At 45.0% G+C, this 24,326-nt stretch overlaps 1 long non-coding RNA gene across 2 annotated transcripts in view; it reads left to right on the top strand.

Moving 5' to 3' along the window:
* LOC114679419 (uncharacterized) overlaps positions 1-24,326 on the top strand; it is a 295,661-nt gene that overhangs the window by 200,001 nt on the left and 71,334 nt on the right. For both annotated transcript variants that reach the window (XR_013395614.1, XR_013395613.1), the window contains exon 3: positions 22,430-22,531. This is a non-coding gene — a long non-coding RNA (uncharacterized LOC114679419). The remainder of the gene's footprint in view (positions 1-22,429; positions 22,532-24,326) is intronic.

Below are 24,326 nucleotides of genomic sequence, written 5' to 3'. Positions count from 1 at the left end.
TCCCCAGCCTGAATGAGGTTGCCAATGGTGTCTTTACTGGACCTGACAGACAATGTATTCCTTCTTAGTGTGGGTCATGGCCAAAAAATGTTGGAGAAGCACTGGATCTGAAGAACTTAGTCTATCCACCTGTGGTAACGAAAATGAGGCCTTATCACTATCTTTTCCTTATTTCATTAGACAAAGGCAAGTTCCACATATAATTGGAATTTTGTCCCCATCAGAGCAAAAGTCACCACAATTTCTGAATGAATCCAGAGTGGGAAAGAAATGCAGAAGACGTTTTTAATAGGTTAAGCTTAAGCCTTAAGGTCCAGGATATATCTAAGGAGGCTTAGCGCCTCTCCTGGCTTAGAGCAAACCACCCTGGAGGTGAGGTAGGTGGGCTCTTAGGGGAAGCTTGAAACCCACAAGAAGCATGGCATGTGTTCAGGGAGCATTAATTTTACTCAGCTAAATATTTTAAAACTTGGTGGGTTTTTTTTTATGACCATAAATATAAGATGCAACAGAATGTGAAATTCACATGAACTTTTAAGATGAAGAATAAAATTACAAAGAGATTTCAGATTATAGGTTGCCACTTTGGACTATTCTCCTAGGCTCTCAGAGGTTCTTGTTCATTTGCTTCTGCAGTTAGGCAGTCAAGGAGAAAATTAAGAAAAGCAGTAGTTAGAGTCATTATTATTCTCCTTTCAGGAGAGTCCGGTTAACTTGGTAAGCTGGGCTCTGAATCCTCCAGGCTCTGAACAGATGACATTCATCCAATAGGCAGTCTTGATCACCAATCCTAAAATACCAGAACCGTCTGGTCAGTCGAGAGATAGTTATTAAGCACCAATGAGGTGCTAACATTGGGGTTAAAATGATGAAGAAGACAGACCATCCTGCTCTGATGGGCCATTCTGGTCAGGGGAGACAGGCAAAACCAAATAAACAATGTGGTAGTCATTAGAACTATGCACCAAATCTTTGGGCTTCCTGGGTTGAGTTAACTCATGCTAACTCTGCTGGAATGAGGTCCTTGGGGGTGGACCCTTGACCAGTTCTGGCCAATGAGTGGTGAGTGGTGAGTGGAGGTCCTTGGGGGTAGACCTTTGACCAGTTCTGGCCAATGAGTGGTGAGTGGAAGTGTGGTGCCCTTCTGGGCTGAGCATTTCGTGCAATGCTCTCTAAAGCTTTCTTTTCCCTCTGGCACCATGACCAGGGCAGTGCTCCACATGGTCGCTGCCCGTCAGCCTGGTCCCTGAGCCGAGCCTCCCAGTCAGTCCACAAAGCACATGTGGTGTGAAAAAGCTAGAAACTTTTACTATTTAGCCTCCTGAGGTTTGAGCATTGTTTATTATTGCACTTTAATGTAAACCACCTTGCCTGATATAAACCAACAAATTAAAACAAGTTCTGATAACTGCCTTGAATAAAATGAAGAGGTTGTTAATAGCACATGACAGAGGGTGGCCTACAGGTCAGGAAATGCTTCTGTGAAGACATGAAATGTAAGTTGGGACCTAATCCATCCAGGTAATGGGTATTTCCACCATGGTTTTTCTCTGTTACTGAGAGGAGTGAGGTAGCCCTTGAGTCACAGAACCAGGACAGGCAGGAAATAGGAGACATAAACTTGCTCAAGGGTACACAGCTAATTGTTGGCAAAGCTGGTGCTCTAACAGCAGCATCTGGGCTTGGGTCCAGGCCCTTTTCACTCGGGCTGCCCCAAAGGCAAGTGAGGTGTCTAGGGTGCAACACTGAAGGAGACATGCTCTCTGGGCCTACCACGCATTTGCATGTGCCTCCCTAAATGTGTCCTGGAGACTCATTCTTAAACAGGCACTCATCCTCAGGGTCACACAAGGGTGAGGAGGACACTGAAAGGTTACCTTCTTTTTTTTTTTTTTTTGAGACGGAGTCTCGCTCTGTCGCCCAGACTGGAGTGCAGTGGCGCGATCTCGGCTCACTGCAAGCTCCGCCTCCCGGGTTCACGCCATTCTCCTGCCTCAGCCTCCGGAGTAGCTGGGACTACAGGCGCCCGCCACCACGCCCGGCTAATTTCTTTTTGTATTTTTAGTAGAGACGGGGTTTCACCGTGTTAGCCAGGATGGTCTCGATCTCCTGACCTCGTGATCCGCCCGCCTCGGCCTCCCAAAGTGCTGGGATTACAGGCTTGAGCCACCGCGCCCGGCCGAAAGGTTACCTTCTTAAATATTGTACCCTAAGCACCCTGCTGGCCTCACCCTGGTCCCAGCTCTGTCCACACCATTGTTCTTAGTGAAAATAACAAACAAGCACACAACATTCAGGTGACTGTGGCTGTGTCCTTGGCATTCTGGGTGTGTCTGCTGATCTGATCTGAAAATAGCACTACCCTCATTGAGATCCTGTGACAGACAGCACAGCGCTTCGAGACAGGAAAGTGCAGTTTTTGATCTGCCAAAAATTGACTTTCTAAAGCCATTGGTGGGCAACCAAGTAAGGAGACGAGGGAGTGAGTTTCAGGAGTTTTAGGAAGACGGGGACTGGCCTGTGCCCATCTTTCCCCTTGGCAGGGTAAGAGCCTTTCATCTCCTCTGAAAAGGGTGGTTTCAGTTGCAGAGAAGGAATTTAATGAAATGCATTCCCACAAGGTGTCAATGACTAACAGTACCCTCTTTCCTGGAAGCCGGTTTGGTAAACAATAGGAGAAGCTAGCAGATGATCTTTGTAGAGCAGTTCCTGTATGTAGACACTGGGCTGGTGCTTCATAAGCATTTAATCTCATTTATGCCCTTTGGCATGATGAGGTTGGTGATTGGTTTTATTATCACCACTGTATTAGTCCATTTTCAAGCTGCTGTAAAGACATACCCGAGACTGGGAAGAAGGAGGTTTAACTGGACTTACAGATCCACATGGCTGGGGAGGCCTCAGAATCATGGTGGGAGGTGAAAGGTGCTTCTCTCATGGTGGTGGCAAGAGAAAAATGAAGAGGAAGCAAAAGCGGAAACCCCTGGTAAACCCATCAGATCTCGTGAGACTTATTCACTATTACAAGAATACGAGCATGGGAAAGACCAGTCCCCGTGATTCCATTACCTCCCCCTGGGTCCCTCCCACAACATGTGGGAATTCTGGGAGATACAATTCAAGTTGAGATTTGAATGGGGACACAGCCAAAACATGCTACCCCCTGTACAGAGGAAGAACCTATCTCTCTGGGTCTAAATAACTCACCCTTTGAACGTTTGTGTCTGTTACTCACTTGAGGACAGTGGGCACAGAAAGGGTGAAAACACCTGACTGGTGAACAGAAGTGCTAACCTGGAGGAGAGGAAAGAGAACAGAAGACAAACAAAGCCGCCTACTTTACAAGGTTGTCAACCCAGGTTAACTTTACCCTGACTGGGGTAAAATTTACCAACGCCACCACCTCCTGGACCATGGTTCTTAAGAATTTTCTGCTAAGCTTGGTGAATAAGTGGGTGCGTTTTCAACAAAAACCAATGTTTGTATAAACTTTCAGAGGCATGGGAAGCCTCCATTTTGTCACAATCTTATTTCATTCCGTTTTACCAAGGTAGACCTTATAAATCATGGAACTCACCCATTGTAAATGGATGATTTGGGGTAAATTTATACAACTGTACAGCCATCACCACTGCATCACTCCAAAAATTCCCCATGATGCCTGACACTCCGTTTCCTACCTGCCCCTCCTCTACCCCTCCCCACCTCCACTTCAGCCAATTTCTGCTTTCTGTATCTATAGTTTTGCTGTTAGTAGACTTTTCTTATAATGGAATCACACATATAGCCTTTTATGTTTGGTTCCCTCACACAGCGTAATGTTTCTGAGTTTTGACCATGTTGTTGCTGAGTACTGTTCCATTGTGTGGATACACCACATGCTATGGTTTGAATGTTTGTTGTCTCCTTTGAAATTCATGTTGAAACTTGATGCCCCATGCAACAGTATTAAGAAATTGAGCCTTCAGGAGGTGATTAAGCCATAGGGCAGAGACCTCATGGTTGGGATTAGTGCCTTATAAAAGGGCTAGAAGGAACTAGGTAGGAATCTTTTGTTTTTCTTTTTTTTTTGTTCCTTCCACCGTGTGAAGACACAGCATTACTGCCATCCAGAAGTCACAATGACAAGGTGCCAGCTTAAAAGTAGAGATTGGGCCCTCATCAGACACCAAATACTAGCATCTTGGTCTTGGACTTCTAGACTCCAGAACTGTGAGAAATAAATTTCTGTTGTTTATACATTAGTCAGTGTCAGGTATTTTGTTACAGAAGCACAAATGGACTAAAACACCACATTTTTAAATCCATTCACTACTTGATGAACATTTGGATTGCTTCCAGAGTTGAACTATTACGCCTAATGCTGCTATGAACATTCATGTACAAATCATGTACAAATAAAATCATGTTTTTATTTCTCTTGCGTACATACCTAGGAATGGAATTGTAGGTTGTATGGCGGATGTATATTTAACTTTTAAAGAAACTGTCACACTTTTTCCAAAGACACTGCAACCATTTCACATTCCCACAGTGTGTATGAACCTTCCAGTTTTTCCACATCCTTGCAAACACTTGGTACCATCAGACTTCTTTGTTATAGACATTTAGCGGATGGTATCTCACTGTGGTTTTAATTTGCACTTCCCTACAGTCTAGTGGTGTTGAACATCTTTTCACATTTTTGTTAGCCATTGATACATCTTTGGTAAAATATTTATTCAAATCTTGACTCATTATTAAATGCTAAGATTCTTTCTTGTTTGTTTGTTTTTGAGACAGAGTCTTGCTTTGTCTCCTAGACTGGAGTGCAGTGACACGATTTTGGCTCACTGCAACCTTGGCCTCTCAGGTTCAAGCAATTCTCGTGCCTCAGATTCCCAAGTAGCTAGGATTACAGGTGTGCACTATCATGCCTGGCTAATTTTTTTATTTTTGGTAGAGATGGGGTTTTGCCATGTTGGCCAGGCTGGTCTCAAACTCCTGAGCTTAAGCGATGTGCCCGCCTCAGCCTCCCAAAGTGCTGGGATTACAGGTGTGAGCCACTGCATCCAGCCCAATTTTTTTTTTTTTTTTTGAGATGGAGTCTTGCTCTGCTGCCCAGGCTGGAGTGCAGTAGCACAATCTTGCTCACTGCAAGCTCCGCCTCCCGGGTTCATGCCATTCTCCTGCCTCAGCCTCCCGTGTAGCTGGGACTACAGGTGCTCACCAACACGCCCAGCTAATTTTTGTATTTTTAGTAGAGAGGGGGTTTCACCATGTTAGCCAGGATGATCTTGATCTGACCTCGTGATTCGCCTGCCTTGGCCTCTCAAAGTGCTGGGATTACAGGCGTGAGCCACCACGCCCAGTCAATTTTAAGAATTCTTTATATGTTTTGAATATAAGCCTTTATCAGATATATAAAATGTTTTTTTCCCAGTCTTTGGCTTATATTTAAATTTCTTTTGAAATTAAAATGAATTGAAGGCAGAAGTTGTTTAATTTTGATGAAGTCCTGTTTATCACTTTTTTCTTTTACAGATCATGCTTTGTTGTCATATCTAAGAAATATCCATCTAAGCCAAGGTTATAAAGATTTTCTCCTATGTTTTCTTCTTGAAGTTTTGAATTTCAGCTCTTAAATTTCGTTCTAGGATTATTTTGAGTTAATTTTGTGCAGCCATATCTTTTGAACCTGCCTCTTGACAGATGAGGAAACTGACACAAAGGGGCTTGGCTCTGATTCTTTTTTTTTTTTTTTTCCTAAGAGACAGAGTCTTGCTCTGTTGCTTGTGCTGGAGTGCAGTGGCATGATCACTATTCACTGGAGCCTCAACCTTCTGGGCTCAAGGGATCCTTCTGCCGCAGCCTCCTGAGTAGCTGGAACTACAGGCATGTGCCACCATACCTGTCTAATGAAAAAACTTTTTAAAATAGAGATGAAGTCTCACTGTGTTACCCAGGCTGGTCTCGAACTCCTGGCCTCAAGCAATCCTCCCTCCTTGGTCTCTCAAAGTGCTGATTACAAGCATGAGCCACTATACCCAGTCTCTCAGGTTCTTAAGCAAACTAGTGGTAGAACTAAAACAGGTGATTGTTAGGGTCCCTCTCACACAATGTTTGCTCCTATGGAGTTTATTCTAGTCCACATCTTCCGCCTTTAGGGCTGCATGATTGTTGTCTCTCACCTCCCCTGTGAAAAAGCCCTGTCTAGTGTTTAAGCCAGATTCTTCTTGTCAGCGCAGGTCCACTGTGTCTGCTCCTTGACTCAGTGGAAGCAGTTGCTCAGCACCAGCCTCCATACACTTGGAAGCAGCTGAGCCCATGTCATCCCCGTTTCTAAATAGCTTTGGCTCCTTTTCCGCCTGGGGGCTGTCTCTGTCCCTTTCAATGCTTGCACTGCTTCCTGACACTAATGTGCTGTACATGGCGGGTGCCACTTGGTGTTTGAACATTATAGCTTTGAAAGCAGGGGACGCCTGGGAACATATCATTGGATGGATTTCCCAGAGGATGTTAGAGGGAAAACCATTGCTGACTTCCATTCCAATTTGTCAAGCAAGACAGCTGGAATTGTTAGGCCTTTTGTGTCCCAGGAGTCTCTTGGGGAGTGGGCCAGGGCAGAGAGGACTTTTGAGAAAAGGATAGGCAGGAGAACCCCCAAAAAATCATACTTGTCACTCACTTATACACGCACAGAGCTGATGCTTTATCCTCTCATTGTACTTTTGGCCCAACTGTAATATCTGTTCTTTTTGCCAGGTCCTGAAAAGATTGCATCAGCCCTTTAGCAATTATCTGCCTCTTGATGAAGCATCAGAGCAGGTGTGCATACACCTGCCAGCACAGAAAAACCTTAACATAAAGTTGAATACAAAAAGAAAGAGTCAAAGTAAGATCTATAGCCTAATATGAATAATAGGAATAAAGACACAATGTCTTTTACATAACAGCACTATGTATTTTACAAGCGAACGTACTTGTACTCAGGTCCTAGATCAACCACAGAACAGGTGTCTTGTGGAAGGTAAGAAATTGGACTGGGGGCTCTGTATTAGTTTTCTGTGGCTGCTGTAACCAAATTACTAACAACAGGATTGCTTCAAATGACACATTTATTTTTTCACTGTTTTGAAGGCCAGAACTTTGAAATCTGTTTCACTAGGCTGCAATCAAGTGTTGGCAGGGCCAGCTCCCTCTGGAGGTCCAAGGATAGAATCCATTCCTTGAATCTTCCAGCTTCTAGAGGCTGCCAGCATTCCTTATCTTGTGGGCCACGTCACTCCAGCCTTCAAGGCCAGCATCTTCAAATCTCTTTCTGCTGTGTCTTCACATGGCCTTCTCTATGTGTGTCAGATATCTCTCTGCCTCCAAAATCTCATTGAACATGTTAAGAATCACCCGGATATAAAATTCTAGGTTGGCAACCATCTTCCCTTAGAATTTTGAAGGCATGACTCTGTGTTCTAGCTATAAGTGTTTCTTTGAGAAACCCAATGACATTCTGATTTTGAATCTTTTGTATAAACATTCTGCCCCCACCCTCAGAAGTGTGTAAAATTTCTCTGTCCCTTTTGCCCTAAACTTTCAGATGATATGCCTTTACTTCAGGTCTTTTTTCACCCATTTTGCTGATACTTGATGAGTACACTCAACTCATGCCCTTCCCTTCTAGGAAATTCTCTAGAAATTCTTATTTAATGGTGCTCTCCCTCCCTCTTTTTTTTATGTTTCTCTATCTTGGACTTCTAGACTGATGGTTTAGATTTCATAATTTTCCTCCTATATTTTTTATCGCTTCGTCTTTTTACTTTATTATTTCTTCAGCTTTATTTTCCAATCCTTCTATTGGGTTTATAATTTCTCGTATCATTTTTTAACTTAAAAATTTTGTTTTGTTCTTTGACATTCCTTTGATAGAGCATCCTGTTCCTGTTTCACAAATGCAGTATGTTATCTCCCTGAGGCTACTCTGACAACTTTAGTTGTTGAAGTTTGCTTCTCTCTGCGTAGTCTCTTTCCTCCAAGTTGTTTTTCAATAATTTTGGGGGAGCCTGTCTCAGAGGGAGAGTTTCCTCAAACGTGTGATGGTTCTTGTCCCACTTTCAGAGTGGGACATTGAAAAGCTGGTCAGATTTAAGTCTCCAGATTAGATGTTTCCGATCCCCTGCCTGGAGAAAATAGACCTCGACACTGGGTCTGGGAGCTGAGGAGAGGAAGAGAGCTGGAATCTGACATTCACAGTGTCAATGTCCACTGATTCCTATGTTTTGGTTCTATCCCCCGTCTTCAGCAATGCCTGGTGTTCTTCCATGTGGAGATTGTAGGTTACATCCTTTATGGGCAAAATCCACTGGTCTTTTGCTGGGGAGCAGCAGTTGTCTGGCTGGTCAGTGAGGGATATAGAATGTGGGGCTGTAACTGCTCTTTGAAAAGACTTAAACAATCCCGTTTATAGCCTCCTGTTTACCCCAACCTCTAGATCTATCTGGTGCCACTAATTTCTGAACCTTTTGGGGGGTTTTGCAGAACAGATTGGGCTGCTACTTGTCTTCACACTGATGGCTTAGGATTTAGCTTGTATGAGGACAGCTAGGTGAGGTACCACCTGACCATTTGCCTTCTCACGTCAACACACCTGCTGCTCTTTTCTCCTCTCCTCTGTCCTTTGTCCTTGTGAGTTCATGCCTCCTTTTGCCCACCCTTGAGCATCTTTTCAGTGGAGTTTAAGTAGGAAAGGCCACTGTGTTCAATCAGAGTGTGTGTGTATTCGTTTTCTGTTGCTGTCATAACAAATTTCCACAAATTTGGTGACTTAATACAAATTTATTATTTTACAGTTCTGAAGTAGAAGTCCAACATGGGTCACACTGTTGGACCCAAGACTTTGGCAGGGCTGTGCTCCTTTCTGCATGAGACTATGTCCTTCCCTTTCCCAAATTCTTGAAGCTGCCTGCATGCCTTGAGTTGTGGCCCCTTTCTGGATCTTCAGAGTCAGGGACAAGTCCTTCTCACATGGCATCACTCTGACCTCTTCTGCCTCTTTTAAGGATGCCTGTGATTACATGGGGCCTGCTAAATATTCCAGGATAAGCTTCCTATCTGGAAGTCAGCTGATTAGCAATCCTCTGTGCAACCTTAATACCCTTTTGCTATGTTAGGAAACATGCTCACAGGTTCCAGGGATTAGGACATGGACATCTTTGGAAGGCCATTATTCTGCCTAAGACAGCATCATGAACTAGAACTGAGAAATTTGAAATTCAGTTATCAAAATTACCAGGATGAGTTTATTTGCCTTCATCTTCTATCATGACTTAAAAGAATTCTAGGTTCCAAAGAAACTTCAATCCTTGATACAATCCACACTTTGTAAATTTTGTATTTGGGCTTCTAAAGATAAAATGGAAAATGAATTGCACTTGCTTTGAAGTCGTTTCATTCCTAAAACAAAGTAGTGGGACATATTTTGTTTGAAGAACTCAAAGTAATTGTAGTGGGTTGAATAGTGTCATTCTCCAGAAAGATACGTTCAAACTCCAAACCCCTGATACCTGTGAATGTGACCTTTATTGGAAATAGGGTTTTTGTAGTTATGATTAAGTTAAGAATCTCAAATGAGATCATCCTGGATTTAGGGTGGCCCTTAAATCCAATGACTGGTGTCCTTGTAAAAGAAAGGAGAAGGAGATTTAAGACACATAGAACAGAGAGAAAGGCCATGTGAAGACTGAGGCAGAGACAACTCGTGCAGCACCAAGCCAAGGAATGTCACAGATTACCAGCAGCCACCTGAAGCTAAGACACAGGAAATGTTCTCCCTCAGAGCCTCTGGAAGGAACTGCCCCTGCTGACACCTTCATTTTGAACATCTAGCTTTCAACAATTGTGGGAGAATAAATTTCCGCTTTTTTTTTTTTTAGCTGCCCAGTTTGTGATAATTTGTTGCAGTAGCCCTAGGAAACAAATGCGGCAATCTTTTAGCCAATTTCTCCTCCATGTGATAAATACGCAGGTCCCATTGACTTCATTTTGCTCAGAGAGGCTGTTTGTTCACTGTTACAGCTGCCCATGTGACATTTAGAATATCTAGAAGCCATGTCCGTAGAGGCAAAATAAAATGGAAATTTGAGATCATCTGTTGGTTTCTACAGGAAAGAAAAGCTAACATTTACTGAGCTGGCTCTGTGTTAAATGTTTATGGTCATTATTTTGTGTAATTCTCATAATGTCTTTATGAGGAAGGTACTATGATAATCTCTATTTCATAGGCTTGGAAATTGCAACAGAGAGAGGTTAAACAACAGAGCAAAGATTCTAACGAAGCTCTTTCAAAACTCTAAGTGTTTATGCTTGAAGATCCAAACTACAAGTCGAAACTGATCAAATCTTCTAAATAATTGTTCAAATTTCCCCTTTCCATTGTCTATGTAGAAAAAGCTAGAAAGTTCAAGGGTTTCTGTGGACAATTATTAAAGTTAAAAAAATGATGAGTTGAATAAATCCAGACTATTTCTTCATATTCATATCATACCCAAAGGCTTTCTCCTGGGAGAAGCTGCTGAAGAATCAAGTCATTAAAAACTATGTCAGAAGCTGCTGCGTGGATCTCACTGATACTCATTTGATTACAAAAATATTATCTTTCCCCGCAGCTATGCTTTTGTCAGGGGTATGGAAAGATAACTGAACTGGCGAGCCAAAGGCTCAGAGAATTCATTACCAAGATAAATAGAAAAAAAGGAAATTCAAGAGGCTCTTAGGAGACTTACAGGGATTGCTAGGGCAATTATTCTTCTTGGTGTCTCCAGCACATCCTGGTTCTGTTCAGAAAAATGAAGACAGTTTGATAAGCCCACTGCTTAGGGGGCTATCTAGTGGGTTGTTTTCATGGATAACATCTTGAGTATCTTTCCTACTACTTTTTTTTTACAGGCTGGTTTTAAACAAACTCAAAGCCAAAGCCAATGGGTGGCTATAACCCAGATTCCAGGGTCACTGCTATGTTACCAGTCTGGGTAAAAATAAGCTCTTGTCTCTTTATCTGTCACCATTGAGATAGTATCATTTTTTTTTCACTCCTAGAGCCCCACATTCTGGTGATAACTCTCAGGGCTTACTCAGTCCAAGCCAGTAATCCTTGTTATAATCTCTTTGTCAAGAGAAAAGAACACATTTGGATCCTTCCATCTTGTCCATTTTTATCACCTGCTGTTCTTGGCAAAACCCAGGGCAATGGGCTGCTCTAGAGGTGGCCTTGACTTACTTGGTCACTGGAGGGTGGGGAGCTCATAGCTGATGGCGAGGTCACTTCCCCCTCTATGTTGATGTCACCATCCCAACTAGGGTACAAGTACCTGTGGAGGGGACAGTGCTGATGGAGCAGGGTGGATAAAGCGCAGGAGTCCTGGTGTGCCCTTGCTCAGGCCTGTCTCCAGAGACCTGTGGCTCCTTTCCTCCAGTCTCCATAGCCTTACCCCAACTCCTCCATCCCCTGGAAATTCTTTCTCTTCCCTCGTCAAGGACTGCCCCTGGGCTGGGCTTCTGGGCTGACACCAGTACTCCTCCCAGGGTATTGGCTGGTTAGACCGATCCACCAGGGATAGGATCTGTGCTGTCGGCAGGGTGGTGGTAGAAGATAAAATTGGATGGGCAGGGTGCAGCCAGATGGTGGCAGACCTGGGATGCTTGGCCAAGGTTTGGGAAGGTTTAGAGCTGGACATGACCTGCCCTGCCATCCCAGCTCTATTTCCAGCCACTGCAGCCTGTGTCTCAAAGGTCTGGTTTTCTTGGAGAGCATCCTTGGGTAACTAGGCAAATGTGCCCACCCCTTCCAACTCATTGCTGAGTGCCTTTCTTGGGGGTCTCTTCCCCCATCACTTATTCTCTTTATTTCAAATTCTGTGCGTGAGTTGGAGAATTGGGATTGATGGACTCCTTAATTAACGTTTGGGACTCTCTCCCTACCTACTGCAACTGCTGACTAGAAATCTTCACCTCTCTTCTGTTCTTCCTGCATCCACAGCTCCATCGAGGCTGTGAGTGAGGTAAAGGTGGTATTTGGAAGGAATCCTGCTTCATAGATCTCCTTTCCTTTAAAGCAAGTTTGTCCAACCTGTGGCACATGGGCCGCAGGTGCCCCAACACAAATCCATAAGCTTTTTAAAAACATTATGAGTAGCCGGGTGCGATGGCTCAAGCTTGTAATCCCAGCACTTTGGGAGGCCGAGACGGGCGGATCACGAGGTCAGGAGATCAAGACCATCCTGGCTAACACGGTGAAACCCCGTCTCTACTAAAAAATACAAAAAAAACTAGCCGGGCGAGGTGGCGGGCGCCTGTAGTCCCAGCTACTCGGGAGGTTGAGGCAGGAGAATGGCGTAAACCCGGGAGGCGGAGGTTGCAGTGAGCCGAGATCCTGCCACTGCACTCCAGACTGGGCGACAGAGCGAGACTCCGTCTCAAAAATAAAAATAAAAATAAAAAAGCATTATGAGATTATTTTTGTTATTTTGTTATTTTTTTATTTTTTTTTCAGCTCATCAGCTATTGTTAGTATTAGTGTATTTTATGTGTGGTCCAAGACAATTCTTCTTCCATTGTGGCCCAAGGAAGCCAAAAGTTTGGACACTTCTGCTTTAAAGCTTTGCGAGGACAGAGTGTGGTGTGAGATACTCGGCAGATTGGGGGCAGAACTCCAAGGTCTGGGGCTAGGTTCTGCTGGCCCACCTGGCACTTTCCTCACTAGGACTTGGTGTTCCCAACTGTAATATAGAGGGGCTCCCCAAAGGCACATCCAGCTCTAACATTCTGTGACTCTGGGTTTTGTAACCCTATTTACTCATTTTCTATTATTTCCTGAAAATGTGGCGTCCCAGTTGCAGTTATCTCTCCTTTCCATACACTGACAGTACAGAATGGCATTTTAATCATCTTGGCATTGACATGTTTTAGAGCATTTTTTTTTTATACCAGTGAATCTTCTCAGTGATACACAGAAGCATAAGCTGGGTGGAATGTCTAATGTTTAATGTGGCACTTCCCTTCCCCTTTCTTCCCCAGTCTCTATCATTCATGTGCCTATGTGTTTATACAGGTCCCAGGCACATTTGTTTGCTTGAAGCTCAAGGGATGCAGGGATACAGCCCTTCTGAGTTTGCTGGATGCTTGTGGACCCGGGCTGCAACCCTGCTTGCTGCTTCAGAGGAGAGGGCAGGGGAAGGGGCCCCTGCCCAGATCTCTGCAGCCTTGCTTTTCTTTGAGTCTGAGATCTCTTGGGAGCTGCCTCTACCACTTACTGGCTCACTTACTAGGTGATCTTGGGTGAGCTACCCGACTTTACTGTGCCTCCATTTCCTCTATCTCATGGACTGTTGAGACTTCCTGCTTCCATATAATCTGCAGTTCTTGTCCAAAATTCAGATTCCTGGCCCCAGCTCAAACTTACTGAATCAGCATCTCTGGATTGAGATCCAGAATCTGTACTAAAAAAAGAATAGGTTTTTGGGGAACAGGTGGTGTTTGGTTACATAGATAAGTTATTTAGCAGTAATTTCTGAGATTTTGGTGCACCCATCACCTAAGCAGTGTACACTGCACCCAATGTGTAGTGTTATATCTCACCCCCTCCCTATCTTCCCCCAAGTTTCCAGGTCCATTATATCATTCTTATGGCTTTACATCCTCATAGCTTAGCTCCTACTTATAAGTGAGAACGTACAGTGTTTTGATTTTCCATTCCTGAGTTGCTTGACTTAGAATAGTGGCCTCCAATTCCATCCAAGTTGCTGTGAACACCATTTGGAGGTGAAAGACCTCTACAAGGAAAACTACAAAACACTGCTGAAAGAAATCGTAGATAACACAAACAAATGGAAACATATCCCATGCTCATGGATAGGTAGAATCAATATTGTGAAAATAAGCACACTGCCAAAAGCAGTCTACAAATTCAATGCAATTTCCATCAAAATACCACCATCATTCTTCACAGAACTAGAAAAAACAATCCTAAAATTCATATGGAACCAAAAAAGAGCTTACATAGCCAAAGCAAGAGTACAGAAAAAGAACAAATCTGGAGGTATCACATTACCTTACTTCAAACTATACTGCAAGGCTATAGTCACCCAAACAGCATGGTACTGGCATAAAAATAGGCACATAGACCAATGGAACAGGATAGAGAATCCAGAAATAAAGCCAAATACTTATAGCCAACTGATCTGCAGCAAAGCAAACAAAAACATAAGGTGAGGGAAGGGCACGCTATTCAACAAACAGCGCGGAAATCATTGGCAAACCACATGTAGAAAAACAAAACTGGATCCTTGTCTCTCACCTTGGACAAAAATCAGCCCAAAGTGGGTCAGAATCTGTACTTTTAACAGCTCTTCTAAGCCACAATTCTGTATACTACAGTTTGAGAACCTATTTGTTAAACATATGATGCTTCCCAGCTCACACAGTGTTTTAACCTATGTTGACTGCATTTAAACATCACCATGACTCTGAGAGGCAAACACAGCATTCTCTCTTTCCTTTTATATACAGGAAACTGCTGCTGAAGGGCAAAACACCTTCTCCACAGTCATCAAAGGCTCCCAAACTCCAGCACCCACCATCCCTTTCCATTTTCTCTTCTGTTACTGAATCTTCTTACAGAAAAGAATGCTAATATGCAGCCTGTCACAGAATTCAGCTTGACTTCCTTTCATTTCTTCTTTCTATTTAGTGGGTGAGTTTTCTTTCTTCTGGTTGGCAGATAGCCATCGTCTCTCTTTATAAATGTTTTTATCTGCTGCCGCTTTTATCTTATCAGACCCACAGTACATCTTCGTCTTTCTGCTCCTAAAGATAATTCCTGCTTTGCTATACGTCATCAGTGTCATCTCAGTCAAAGCTCAAAATAACAAATAGATTTGTTTCCAGTGTGGAAAGAATCCGGGTGAGCCCTGCTTAGAGAGAGCAAGGTTTCTGTGCGTTCACCCTTCTGCACCCTGCCATGCCCTTTAAGGAACTTGGTCACACCTTTGAGAGATTCAGAGAACCCATGTCCCTGATATCTTAGAAGGAATGATGTTTGTGCCTCAGTGACCTGCACACGTGAGAGCAAATTGGGAGAAAGTAGGGTACGGCTGTCTGGACAGTTGGGAGTGATCTCTCATGAACACCTATAGTTGACTGGCAAGAAACATGCTGAGTTTAGGGTGAGTTATAGTCACCCTATCTGCAAACCGAACGGTCCCAAAAGAAAGTGAACTGGCTCTTCTGAGAAGAAACATGTACTGTTTGTATTATTTATTTATTTATTTATTTTGAGACGGTGTCTTGCTCTGTCGCCCAGGCTGGAGTTCAGTGGCGCTATCTCAGCTTACTACAACTTCTGCCTCCCCGGTTCAAGCGATTCTCCTGCCTCAGTCTCCTGAGTGGCTGGGACTACAGGCACCCGCCACCACACCCAGATAATTTTTGTATTTTTTAGTAGAGATGGGGTTTTACCATGTTGGCCAGGCTGGTGTTGATTGAACTCCTGACCTCAAATGATCTGCCCGCGTTGGCCTCCCAAAGTGCTAGGATTATAGGTGTGAGCCACTGCACTCAGCCTGTATTTTTTATTTTCTGTATATTATGATGTTTTGACATCTTAAAAAGCCTTTCTAGCTAGGGAGACACGACCCCTCTCAGGGCTAGCCAATTCTTAGAGACTGTGAAGGGACCAGTGCAGACTACACCTTTGATATGCAGACTCACCAGTCCAGAAGCTCACCAGCTGAGTCTGGCCCAGACACCCAGAGGCAACATTCCTCTGATTTAATCACCCCGGGGCTAGACACCGGGCAACCAGGGACCATTCTTAGAGAGTAGAGCCTGCCGAAATTATTCAAACTAGCCAGTCCAAGGGTTCACCGTCCCCTGCCTTGCCTTTCCCTCAGAAGCCCCAATAAAAGCGTGATTGGCAGCCCCTCTCCCCCACTCTGGTGTCTTTCCCCTGTGGCCCTAGGTGCAATGCCTCCTGTCTCTAGGACCTGTGAGCATAACAATATTGTTTTTCCCTGAGTCTTTCCTGTGTCTCCTCTTGTGGCCACAGCTGGCTGACCATCACATTAAAAGATTACAAAACAAGATGCGTGGTCCCCCACTCGGCCCCCGCCTTGGGGCACTTGGTAGTTTGCAAGAGACGTCAGGTTTGCCTGCTGGAAACCATGTGAGTGGAGCCTTAGTGGCCGGGGCTAAGGATGCAAAGGTACTTCTTACATGCCCTGTGACATTGCAGAACAATCGCCGTGGGACAGTGAGAGATGGCAGGAGGCATTGCAGCGGGGGTGTCGGGGTGAGAAGCCAAGAGGCTTCTCTACCTATTATTAGCTGATTACACAATGGATTGCTGTTTATCTTTTCTTTTAATAAAACTTGCTATGGTACACAGTGGCCGGCACATACTTGCATGCCGGGGCCTGGTTCCCAGGCCTGGCTGCCCTCCAGGGTGTGAGAACTCCATCGTGTGCTGCTTTGTGGAGAGAGTTAAGTCAGGGCTCCGTATCATAGCAACTCAAATGTAAGTTTTCCCAACGGCAGTGGGCTCCTCTAAGGATTTCATCATAGATGAGGGTTTCTCAACCTTGGCACTATTGACATTTTGGGCTGAGTAGTTCTTTGTTGTAGGGGGTGTCCTGTGTGCTGTAGGATGTTTAGTAGCTTCCCTGGCCTCTGTCCATTGGATGCCAGTAGCACTTGCACCTTCTCCACCCTGACTTTCAGGAGTGGTGACCAAATATCTCCAAATGTTGTCAAAGTTGCCCTGGTTGAGAACCACTGACATAGATGAGCAAGAATAATATGTTAATTTCCAGATGCTCTGGGGCTCAGACTCCTTATGAAAATACACAACCTTGTCTTGAGTGTCCATGGCCAGAGCTACCCCGAGATGCCCAAGTTAGCAGAACCTCTTCCTCATTCGTTGAGGTCTCAGTCCCCCTGGGATGGCCAGACAGGGCTTCACCAGAATTATCCCTGTCACCTACAGCCTGACCTCATTCTGTCCCTCAGGCTGCAACCCCCCTTCTAAGGCCTCCTTCACCAGCTCTTCCTTCTGGAATCATTCCAGGTGCTACCCACTGTGTAGCCTAATGCCCTGCCTCTGCTGGGCTATCTTCTAGAACAGGTCCTTACATGAATTACTCCTGGGGTCTCTCAGCTGCTGTTCCTTCATGGTGCCCTCCTTGGCCTAGAAATCACCCCTTTGAGCTCCTCCAGAGCCCGAAGACCTGCCCAGCCTGCAAGCTTCCTTGTCACACTCCTCCAGGGTGTGTCTCATTGCTGGTGAGCAGCCGGCCCATGTGCGGCACTCTGTGCCCACCACGTGTGGAGCATCCTTGGCCTGATATGTGTGACCACCCTATGGATCCAAACTTACCCTAGCAATTAGATCATTGAGCTGCTCATTAGAAATCCAGATTCTGGGTCGTACCCCAGGATGGCATGGGGACTGGGAATCTGCTTTTCCACAAGCATCGCAGGTGACAGGGGACCACTGAGGTCAAAAGAGACCTAGAGGCTGAACATGCTCCCAGTAGCTGGGCCTCCATTTCTTCACCAAGGCCTTCCTTTTTGACTCTGCACTTGTTGATGTAAGTTCTAGTCCTGTGTTTCATTATCCTTGTCCTTACATTTATTTTTGAGTTGACAAATCCTGGAGAAATCTGAAATCAAGTAGTAGACGTCAAAGTAGGTTGGACCATGGGGTCGGGGGTGGCAGGGGAGGGCCCAGGGTTTTAAGTCAGAGCTGCGCCTCTAGTTCTGCCTCCACATCTGCAGATCGCTTCCTGTCTAGCACCTTCCCCCTGTAATTGGTTCAATGGGGTTAGACAGAAAGCAGGCTGCAAGAGCTTTTTAAAGTAATGGAATTCTATCCCCTTCAAATGGAAGCTTATTTGAAACTTGTACATAAAAAGCAGTGAAAGCTCTGCTTAAAGCGGAGAAAGCCCTCAAAATCCTACATCCTTAGCCTTCTCTGTGTCCCCTCCTGAGCCTGAGGCTCTACTAGAGGAACCTGGGGGTCTGCAAATGCAAGGTGAGGCCGGCAGGCCTAGTCTCCCTGCCATGATGTTTGTGACTGGCATGCCCAATGCCTGGCCTCTGCACACGAGCAACCACAGCTTCCTTTCCCACTTTAGAGTCTTTTCAGTGGGAGTGCTCTTCCCACCCCTGGGTACAGAACTCCAGCAGGCCCCCACTTGGCCAGTTCACACTCCGCGTGGTCACTTTATCACAAAACACAGCCTCAGTTCAACGTGTCCATTCTAAGAGATTAACCAAAATCTGGAACTTAACTTTATAGCAAATCTTTGCCACCTTTTTTACTGCCACCTCTCGTTCCAGGGTCAGAGAGGAGGGAGAAAGCTGTGCTCAACAAGATGCTGGCAGTGTCAGGAGTTGGCCTCATGCCCTCTGGGTTAAGAGATATCGAATGCTGTTTTGTCAAGAGCTGCTTTCTTGGGCCCCTCCAAGGTTCTCCTTGTTGGGCTCTCCTGCAGATCCCTTGTCCTGGTAGGTGTACCTCCATCCCAAGTGACTGCTGGTCACTGCTTCCCCCTACTAAGGTCAAAAGAAACCTAGAGGCTGAACATACTTCCAAGCACCTGGGCCTCCGTGTCTTCACCAAGGCCTTCCTTTTTGACCCTGCACTTGCTGATGTAAGTTCTAGTCCTGCGTTTCATTCTTCTTGTCCTTATGTTTATTTTTGAGTTGATGAATCCTGGGGAAATCTGGAATGAGGTAGCAGCAGGCCTGAGCTCACCTCTGGCTTTTTGCTCCTTAGTGGCTCTGCCCCTTTCAGTTGTCCTTGCTGACCTTCCCAGGCAGCCCTTGCTCACCGTCCCCAAACTCTGGGAGTGAGTGGAACGCAGTGTAGCCACCTTGATTTTCTGCTGCTGCTTTCTGAGGCATAAGTTAGATGGCAGCTCCTGATATCTCAGCCGCAGAGAGCACGTAGCAAAGCTCCCTGGGAGATCCCATGGTGGCCCATCATGAGATGGGAAGTAAAGGAGGAGATGGGGGCACATAGCTCAGTGTATCTCCCTCCATGGACATCTCTTGACAAGTCTCTCTTTGCTTCACACTCTGACCTCTTGATCTGGCCAAGCATCAGTCAGGGTCCAGCCAGGTAGTAAGAGTCTCTATGAGCTTCGTAGTAAAAGGAACATATTCTATGAATTAGACTGTCCATGATGGTGGGAGGTGTTGGGAAAATAAGGGTTTAAAAAGAGGAGTTAGAGGGTCATAGAAATGTCATGAACAAGCACTGAAGCAGGAGAAGGAATCTGCACTTTCAGGGAAGATGGGGAGCCAGGCTCCTCTAGCTAGTGGAGCAGGACTGCAAAGGAGGCAGGCAGGGAAGTCCATGGAAGCCTGCTGGGTCAGAATTCACAGCAAGGCATCAGTGCTGGGCTTGCCATCGCTGCCGGTCAGCAGGCTCAGGATCCGGGAAGGAGAGCTGCATGTGCAGTGGAGAAAAGTGACCAGCTGGAACTCATGGGCATCTCCACGTGGATCTCACCTCTCCAAACCAACAGTAACCACCAACAGTAACAGTAACAGAGGGAAAAGCTTCACTTCCCCTCCCAAATCCTACACAAATTCACATTGGATCAGCTGAAATCCGGAACGCCCTGGGAAATGTAGTGCCCAGTGGAAACAAGTTGGCTCTAGAACAATCCAGCACAAGGAGTTACAGACTGATGCTCCTTTCATTTTTAAAATTTACAGTTTTTGTTTCATGTCAGTTATATCTTAGTGACTAGGAGACACCTGGATTCTATGATTCTTCTTTGCCATTTGGCACATTTCAATGCATCCTTTGAAGAAGCCAGGAGCACATGCCGATGATGCACCATTTGCAATTTGTTCTTGAGGGAACCAGCACGGCTGTTCTCTGGCCTTCGGCTACTTTTGAAAATGCAGTCAGTGGCCAGGGAAAGTTGTGTGGGAGAGAAGCAGATTTGTGACAGGCTCAAACTGGTGATTGGATGGACTTTAGTGAAAAGAGAAATCACAGTAATGACTCACATTCACGGTGGTCGTTGTTTGTATTTTCCAAGTTAAAAAATTTAAGACCAAGTTTCCAGTTGTTGGAGGGCACCAGAAGCCCCACGTGGAGATGGGCAGCAGCTGTCAGGGATGCTGCAGTCAAATCACTGCTATGTTTTCTCCTAGCTTGGTGGGAAGCTGCAGAGGGGAAAGTGCTGGAAATTGTTTCCTTGGGAGCTGGAACCACCACCACCAAGCCATCCATGTGGCTGTTCATTCTAAGGACCATTCAGGGGACAAACAGATGATCTAACAGCCTTTGACTCAGTGGAAACAAAGCTATGGAAGGTGGGGTGAGAGGCCTCTCTGGAGAGCTGTCAAAAGAGAAGAGACAGGAGGAAGTGGGGAGGAGAACAAGAGGCTGAGCAATCTACAGGGTATAGAATGTGCAACCTGGTGTGGGCAGATGTAGAGAAAACAGCTTATTCCCTGCTTGGTAACAGAGAAGTAGTTCTTCTGGCACTTGATTGCCAAGAATGTTCATACACTCAAATATATTCTCTTTGCTTGTAAAGTCTGTGTCCTCCACATTCCCTTCATTCAGCAAAGGGAGACAATATTGTGTAATAAAAAATAACAATGCTATCAGTAACAATAGCCAACACATACTGAGCACTTGTTATGTTCTGGGGATTATTCTGAATGCATGACATGCATGAGCTCATTAAGCTCTCACGAGAACCCTGTAAGTTGGGTGCATCATTACCATGATGCAGAAATGGAGGCACAGAGAGATCGAATGACACATCCAGGTGACAGTGACAGGTGAGTTGGCTCATGCAAGGATTCAAAGCATTGGCTTTGAATTCAGGCCATGAATTGCTAGATGTTTGACCTGGGGCAAGTCAATTAATGTAAATTATTTTTAGTTTTTCATCCATAAAGGGGAAATAATAATAGTTTCTATATCTCAAAGTTGTGGTGAGGGTTAAACATTAGCATGACGTTTATATGCCTGGTACTTAATAAGAGCTCAATAAATGGTCTCCTATCATTATCACTTCCTAGGACGTTTTAAATCTTTTCCATCCCAGCAGCCCCCTCAACCCCAACCCTTTCCCTCTCACATAGCCATAGCATTGCCATCTAAAACGTGTGTGTGTGTGTGTGTGCGCGCGCACTCCTGGTCATCTGGGGAAGAAGGGAGATGGAGAAATGAAAGAGCCGCTTAGAACTCAGTCTAGCCCTGGCGACTGTGCAATTGGTTGCAGCATCCCTGGAGTGGCGTCTGCCTGCCACTTTTTGTTTGTTGATTTATTTTGATTTGACACACCAGGACAGATGGCTGGGGGAAGGAGGTTGATAAGAGTCAATATTTGGTGACACGTGAATAATGCACTTGTGGAATTAATCAGCCTTGTCATTTTGGGCTAGTTGCCATGGCTATGGAGTGTCCTGGGTCTTGTGTAAATCAGAGTGAAGGGATCACAGCATGTCACTGCTCCTTGTTTTTCTCAATCCAAGGCTCCTCAAAGAGTCCCTGTCTTCCCCGTCAAGGCCATGGTCTCAGACACATTGGGTATTGCAAATAGTAAGAGTGGCTCATCTATGCCCCTGAATGATGGGATGGCCTTTCTGTCCTTCTCAGGGACCATGTGCATCTACGGCAGTGACTCAAAGACCAGCAAACAGGTTTCAACAGGAATCAACAGAATCACCAATATTTTGTGTTGCCGTATAAGTGCAGTAAAAAGAAAAAAAAAACTTCCATTTTATAAAGGAGCATTTTAATACCAAAAAGAAGGAAGGACATAATTTCAGAATAGAAAAATAGTTATTTAAATAGAAAAAAATTAGTTTAATGAAAAAACTTTCCTATCATCCTTTTTTTTTTTTTTCTTATTTCATTGATGACTAGTGGAAACTTTTAACAGATTGGCCATGTAGGTGTATTTCATAAGTGTGGAGGCAAGAAGACAGAATACTCAAAACAGTGCTTCAGATGGAATTCTAAGGAGTGTGATTGTTGGAGACGTGGGGCAGAACAGTGAGCTCCTCGGTGCCTCAGTGTGCCCTGTCATAAAATGGATATATTATAATAATAATTATAAAATAAAATATGGGTATATCTATTCTCATCTTGTTTACTTCATGGGGTGGTTCTAAGGATTGACTAGACAATCTCGGTGGAAACAAACGGTAACTTCTTACCAAATTTGGGAGCTCCTCAGAGGTGGCAACTATGTCCTGTGGTGTCCCTAGTGTCTGTTATGTAGAAAGTACTCAATTCAAGTGCGCTGAATAAATAAGACAGCAAGTCAAAGGAGTGACTGTAATCGCAGCAAGTCAAACCAGACAGAAGGGGAGGGGAGGGCACTGGAGGACAACGAGCTCAGCTACACCTCCCTCTTCTTTCTAGGTCAGCAGCTACTTAATCAGAAAGATCAACTCAACATTTTCCCTTGACCCAATTAGATTATCGAATCTCCAATAAACTTCATCTGTTATCTCTGGAATCCAGGTAATTTTCTTTTTCTTGGGGAAGACCTTTGCAGCAGTGATTGTTATTAGGACTTGAGACACACTGGTTGGGGGTGTTGGCCTTGGCACTGGACTACCTGGGTTTGGGTACTGCCTCCTCCACTTACTAGCTTCATGCTCTTTGGCAAGTTACTGACCCTCTCGGTGCCTCAGTTTCCTCATTTGTAAATGGGGATAATAACAGATCACACTTCCTGGGGTTGTATGGGGATAAAATGAGTTAATATTTGCCAAATACTTAGCATAGTACTTGGCACATTGTGGGCATTTTGACCTTCTGTAGGCAGTGAAAGTTAGTCTGCTACACTGAATACTCAGAGACTGCAATGAGACAGCCTCAAACAATGGGAAGATAAGATCATCTTATGAGAGTCCAACCAGATCCCAGTAGATAGAAGCAAAATCTAAGACAGACAGCTTGGCCCCCAAGCCTCTGGCTGGGATTTTACTAACTCCATTGAATATTTTTATACATTTGACAGTTGCTGTCAATCACAGACACACGGTCATCATGAAAACTAGGAAAAGGAGAGACCCTGAGACAAAAATAGGCAATGTCCACCAGAATGTCTACCTGAACTTTGTCTTGGCTGTTGGTGGAGTGGAAGAATGTTAACCACCATCTCTTAAGGGTTCCCAACCTACTACCATCAGGCCCGGCTGTGGAGATGGCTGACACAGCAACCTCTCTTTTTTTTTTTTGTTTTTGAGACAGTCTCACTCCGTTATGCAGCCTAGAGTGCCGTGGTGTGATCTCGGCTCACTGTAACCTCCACCTCCTGGGTTCAAATGATTCTCATGCCTTAGCCTCCTGCATAGCTGCAACTACAGGCACCTGCCACCACGCCTGGCTAATTTTTTGTATTTTTGGTAGAGATGGGGTTTCACCATATTGGTCAGGCTGGTCTCAAACTCTTGACCTCAGGTGTTCTACCTGCCCACCTCATCCTTCCAAAGTGCTGGGATTACCGGCGTGAGCCACCATGCCGGGCCGACCCAGGCAATCTTAATAATTGCCACATTTCACCTACATAATCACTCTCTGTTCTGATCCAAGACCACAAAATAACATTCCACAGCCAGTGGGCTTTCCTCCCAGATCCATCTTCAGGAGGAGAATGACTTTATGCCTCAGTCACCTGACTTTGGTTGGTTGCTCTCTTTGTGTCTACCCTGAGACCAAAGGTCAGACCATGAATCACAGTCAAGTCATTAAATGAAGAGTAGTCACCCTGGGAAGCCTCTCGGAAGACAGCTGTTGGGCCTTCTCCAACGCTCCCGGGCAAGCCCTTTTCTTTCTTTAAACTTCTGTAGGCAGAAGTCTTTTTCTGACAGATGGCACATAGTCAAAGGCAGCAGCTCCCAAGTCCAGGAAGGCGCTCATGTCCACTGTGCTGTGTGCACGGCGGGGCAACGAGTGCCCTAAGCAGAACTGGAGACTCACCTGGCACTAATGTCCCAGTTGGCTCTTCTTTCTGCCCAGCAATTGGTTCAGCTGCTGAGCCTGGCAGATGTTAGGAGCCTCAGAGTGCTTTGTAAGAGTTGATTTAGGAGGCCAAACAAGCCACATTGAGCCTCCGTTTGTGTTGGAATAACAATAACTAGAACCATGGCTTTGACCCCAGCAGTGTCACCAAACAAAAGGCAAGCTCAGTGACAGGAAAAGGAGCAGGATTACCTTTGAGTAGCTTTTAAAATGCCGTGGATCCTGCAGCCAGAGTCAGGTCTTAGCAGTTGAGAAGGAGCCAGGAAGGAGCCATGGAACTCTCTTCCCT

Source organism: Macaca mulatta, chromosome 7 (genome assembly GCF_049350105.2).
Source record: "Macaca mulatta isolate MMU2019108-1 chromosome 7, T2T-MMU8v2.0, whole genome shotgun sequence".
NCBI lineage: Eukaryota > Metazoa > Chordata > Mammalia > Primates > Cercopithecidae > Macaca > Macaca mulatta.
Note: the sequence above shows the minus strand (reverse complement) of the source record. Positions and strands in the feature narration are given on the sequence as shown.